Consider the following 6,000-nt stretch of genomic DNA (forward strand, 5'->3'; position numbering starts at 1 on the left):
GTATTACCATTTTAAAGTGTGGAATTCAAGGATATTCAGTACATTTACACTGTTGTGTAATCAAGACCTGGAACACAGTAGGGGCATAATAAATATAAATATATATTTTTTACAGTTTTATGATTTTAAAAGAAGTACGTGCTCATTAAAAAGATTCAAGTAATACCGAAAGAAAATTAGTTATAATAACGACATAAGGACAACAGCTAACACACTTCCTGTCTACTGGGTTGCAGACACTGAAGTGAGAATAGCAGAACATTTTATACTCAAAGCAGCCCTATGACCTAGAGCTATTCTTATTCTCAATTTACAGATGAGACAACAGAGGCTCAGTAAGATTAGGGAATTGGTTAGTAAACAGAATTGAAAATTAGATGGATATTTGTCACAAAGTATTCTTTCTCACAAGGTATTTAATAAATTCCAGATGAAACGTAAAGCTAAGGAAGGACAGCAGATGTTATCTAAAATCTAAAAACTTTTGTACTTTTAAAGAGCTATAAGCAAAAGTAAAAGATAAATGGTAAAGAAAATATTTTCAATATCTATTAAAAAGAGATACTATATTTAATATGTTAAAAATGGTTACTAAAGAAAAAGAATAAGAACCCAAGAGAAAAATGGGCTAAGAATACAAAGAGGAATTTCATGAAGGAGAAAGTACAGTCATTAAACATGTACTGATTTAAGGAGTGATAATGACTGGGGGCTTCTGGCTGGCTCAGTTGGAGGGGCATGTGACTCTTGATCTCGGGGTTGTGAGTTCGAGCCCCATGTTGGGTGTAGAGATTACTTAAAAATAACATCTTTTAAAAAATGTTAAGAGGTAGGGCACCTGGGTGGCTCAGTCCTTAAGCATCTGCCTTCAGCTCAGGTCATGATCCCAGGGTCCCGGGATCAAGCCCCGCATTGTGCTCCCTGCTCCGCAGGAAGCCTGCTTCTCCCTCTCCCACTCCCCCTGCTTGTGTTCCCTCTCTCTCTGTATCTTTGTGTCTCAAATAAATAAATAACATCTTTTTAAAAAATGTTGAGGTGATATAGATTAAAACAGCAAAGAGATTGCTTTTTTGTCTACAAAATTTTAAAAAATAACATTACCCTGTAACTTATGAGGTTATTGTGTTATTGGGAAGCCCAACTCACTCATCTCTGGAGAGCAATTTAGTAACACATTATCTCTCTACTGGAGCCTATATTTTTAGCACAGTTAGCTTTGTATAAAGCTGTGTGTTTGATGGTCCCTCCGTTTTGAAAATATTGTCACCCCCACCACCTCCGCTCTGCGATAACCACTGCTATACTCTTCCATTTTCTAAGCACTTCATTTACATGATGCCATGCAATTCTTAATACAAATCTGTAAGAGAAGATCTTTTTACCTCTGTATTTTACTTACAGAAAAATGAAGATCAGAGTGGTTAAGTAATTTGCCCAAGGTGATACAGGAAGCCAAATTTGAACCCAAGTATTCTAGCATGTTGGTGAAGATGACAGAGAATTCAAAATGACCTTTTATTGGTTCCTGCAGTAAAATCATTTCAGAAATTAGTGATTTGAGTATTCAAGGTATTTCCTTTCTCTCATCTGCATTATTTTTTTTAGAAGCTACCTCCACCCAATTTATACTTATTCACCCTCAAATAGTGGCTTGCTGGTTGTTAACACAGTGGATGTGGATGACCATGGCCCTTTTCTGCATCTATATAGTTCTTCACCACATTTCACGCAGTTTTAAGGCAGACTTCTTAGGTTTTAGTGAGCTTTCATTTAGCGCACTTCTACAGGCTTGAGATGCTCTGATACTCTGAGCAAATGAAGAAAGTTAAAAACCTACAATCCCTAGCATGTCCTGTTACCAATGTGGGTCCAGCACTTCAATTAAGCAGAGAGGCCCAGAATGCAATGCACTCCAGTCGCTCTGGGGGGCGCAGTTTCTTATTACGTGGAGAAAGGAGAGGTGGTCTGGGGAATGGCTGACCGGTCTTCTGGTTGTCTTAAAAATGTCTATCCAGGCATTAGAACAGTGGTTGCATGGCAAAAAGTCTGAATCAGGAGGATGAAGTTGGGAAAGGATGAGGGATATCTGTCCATATTTCAGAATGAAAGCATCCATTATTTTCAGAGGTAAAAAGCATCAACGAGTCACTTGCCTTTGTCTGCCACTTGACTTTGGAATTAGAGAAATTTCTCCCAGATTCTGGCGATAGTCCTTTTAAAAAAAAATTGTATTATGACTGTCACTAAAAGAAAAAAACACTCTTTGTATGTATTTTTGTGGAAAGTAGGAGAGGCTGTGTAAGGCTGTTGGACAGATATGAGTTTTAACCAATTCTTTTGAAAATCTGTAATAAATAATGAAATCTTGGAGCTATTTATCTCTGTAGAAATGAGCACAGCTATTTATTTGATAATTTCCACATGAAAAGCTTAATTTTGGAAGCATATTATAAAAGAATCACTGTGCATAGAGTACTTTATTCCAATGTTTATATTCATTTGGGCCTTGTTAGGACAATTCTGAAGTTAATATTAATAGTTACATTGATGGATGGCTCAACTGTTTTTTCCAGGTAAGGCTGTAAGTTTCGGGGAAAATTCTTTATAATAGATAGTTTGGGGGGGTAGGGCTACATTAGAAAATATTGGTTAAATTAGCAGATAAATTCCATGTCTAACTGATGATTGCCCAAGCGAAAATGAACCCACGGTCAGCCAGTTTCTGTTCATAAATATGCCAGAGACTCCAGCAGATCGGGAGGCTGGCATTTCTGGTTTGAGCTGCGAAAATAACAAGGCCAAAGTATCCAGCGCAATGTTCTCTAATACCAGTCTCATTTTGCAAGGTCATGGTGCTCAAGGTCATCCTTAAGTGCTACTGTTTTAGTTCAGTAAGGTCTCTAGCCCTTACTTCACTCTAGCTTTAAAAAACAAAACAAAACACGTTTGTCTTTAAAACGATAGCACTGACATAAGCTAGAGCCACAGAATGCCTAAGGGTGAACACCAGCTTGTCGTTCCCTGGGGGTGACTACGTATGTATACTTTAAGTTTCAGGTTTAATCACCATCCCTCTTCTCTTATTCATTAAATGAATAAAACATCACCTTATTTATAAGATCATATGTATTAAAGTATTAGAATCTAATACAAATGAGCCTTTATCAATGTAATGACCTTTCAAACTACACAGATCTTACCCAGTTTTTTTCTTTTTTTATTAACATAAAATGTGTTATTTGTTTCAGGGGTACAGATCTGTGCTTCATCAGTCTTAACACAATTCACAGCGTTCACCATAGCACATACCCTCCCCAATCTTATCCACTCCTTTTTAAAAAATCTGCAATTTAGACATTATTATTATCCTTACTCTCTAGGTGAGGAAACTGAGGACCAGCAGATTCCACGCCATTGGATGGTGGAACATGGGAGGTGAACCCTGTTCCTATGATGTGACCAGAGGTCCTTGGGCTACTACTCCAGGGCTCTTTCTACCATTGCAATGGTCTCTGAATATAGACTGTGCTTTTTTCTCCTGTATTGGAAAGGTTCCTTTGTCACAGTTTACACAGTAACTGCCTAGAAAATATTGCTTTATTTTAAAACTTTATAAGATCTGCCTAACAATATTGCAGCAAGTTTGTTTAATATATAAGGGGGAAAACTGTTTCATTGTCAATGTGGAGACTCACTTAGGCCCCCAGAATTAATATAAAGATTATTTTAAAGCAAAGACATTTGAGATTTAATAAATGCAGCAAAAAGCCTTCCTTTATAGAAATTTCTGTGAGTGGGGCTGCCAAGAATCCCCTCTCCAGGGAATTTTTATGTCCGTGAAGGAAAAAGCTAAGACCAGTCTGACTTGCATAAACATTATCACAAACTTTCTTATTTGTTCTCGTAGAAATCCATTTATTCCTTCCATAGAAGCCTTTTCTTCTCCTCTTCCTCCCCCACATTAAGTTAGGTATATATAAACTCCCATCTTTACTGTTCAGAAAGCCACTCTTTTGTGTATTCCCATATGCATATAAATAAGTTTTGGTTGTTTCCCTGTTAACCTGTAAGTTTATATTTAATTTGCAGGCCTCTAAGACCTGAACTTAAGAGGGTAGAATAAAAATGTTTCCTCCCCTACACCATTACCTCAAATCAGATACTTCTAATTTTTTCATTGTAATAAAAAACATGTAACATAAATTAGATTATCTTCTTACGTATTTGAATCCAGTCTCTTTTACTGGCTTATTTTGTAGTAACTGCAATAAATCTATACCTTTTTCATAGATAATCATTCTATTAGATACAATTTACTGAGTACTATCTGGTGTCAGTAAGTGGGATAAGTTATTTCATGTTTTAGCCCATCCAATTTTCTCGTATCTTTAAGGTAGATGTCAGTATTTTGTATATTGCAAATGAAAAGTTTGACAATCAGAATGATTAACCAGCTTGGCAAATTTAACACAACTAATTAGCAAAGCAAGGACGGGTGCTTGCTTTTCTTTAAAATTATCAACTTAATGACAACACATGATTCAGTCAAGGGGTCCTCCTGTAGTACATCTAACAACATTTGTTGGACCATTAGGTCACTTCCAGACTTCAATAAATAACAGAACTAGGAAGTGTTTTGAATGTTGCTTTTCCCACTATTTGGGTTACTTCTTTAGGACAGATTCTCAGAATGTAGTTCTTAAAGTCAAACATTATGGATAATTTTGTGGTTCGTAATACATATACCAAATTGCTTTGCAAAAGCATGTTTTTCAGTTTGCATAGTAACCATTGTTGAATCTAAGCTGTACTTTACTTTTGTCCCACCTTTCTCTGGAAGCCTTTTTTGAGTGTAATAGCTATAAAACAAATGATAAGTATCCATGGAGAGGTTTTACAAACACTTTACAGATAGCTCCCCTAGTGGCATGGGACAGTGAAATGTGGGATACACTGCTGGCCCTCAGGAAGCTAATCATGAACCAGTGGTATATTTAAAAACAGATAGGATGCCCAAATGCATATGTTAAGATAGTATAATTCTCCCATCTTATCCCTCTCTGGTTGGATCCATGTTTAGGCTTTACAAACGAAAAAGGCAAAAATCTAAAAATGATTCCATTAAGGAATCAGAAAGTAAAGCTTGTGAATCAATATCCACAGAGGTGAAATGATTCCACTGGAAAGAATCCCTGCAGTCTTCCGGTGGCATGAGAAAGAAGACCAGCCCTTCCTGATGTGGGATGCGGTATAAAGGACACAAGTTGTGAATAAGGGTAACCTGGATTGGAGAGTCAGCTCTTTTACCTACTTGCTGTGTGACTGTGGGCAAATACTGATCTCCTTGGGTCTCAGTTTCCTCATCTGTAACATGGGGATAATATCCTTTTCAAACAGTTGCTGGAAGGACTGAATGAGGTAATGCAGTAACATAATCCACATGAGGAAGATACTCACCAAATACAGTGTGCCGCCTTCTCTGCCCCAGGGAGGGAGGGAGGAGAATGGAACTCAGGACAGCCAAAGGAGCTTCCATTTTAACTGGAATATTTTGCATCTTTTGTACAAATGCACTAAGATCTGAAGCAAGTAGGAAAGAAATATTGACATTTGTTAATCTGGAGACAGTGCTTGTTAAATTATTTTCTGTATTTTTTTTCTGTTTTTCTCTTTAAGTTTTTAGTTAAAATTCTTCTGGTGTCTGGCATATAGGGAACACGCATTATGGATTCAGATGTTTTCTCACATCCTTGTCAGAAGCTGGCATCACTACTCTGGGACACAAGGAAACAAATTCTGGCTTGTAAACCTGAGCCGAAGTGGAACTGTACCTCTAGGGAACTGCACACCCACATTTTGTAATGAAGTTCAACACATCAAGTTCACCCTCCACTGTGCATACTGGATAAATACAAGCGTCCCTGTACTGCCTTCTTTAGCATTGCTACTCGGTGCGGAGACATGGGGTTTTATGTGATCTATAGTCTACAGCTGGCTTCC

The sequence above is a fragment of the Zalophus californianus genome, chromosome 12, assembly GCF_009762305.2.
Source record: "Zalophus californianus isolate mZalCal1 chromosome 12, mZalCal1.pri.v2, whole genome shotgun sequence".
NCBI classification, from domain to species: domain Eukaryota; kingdom Metazoa; phylum Chordata; class Mammalia; order Carnivora; family Otariidae; genus Zalophus; species Zalophus californianus.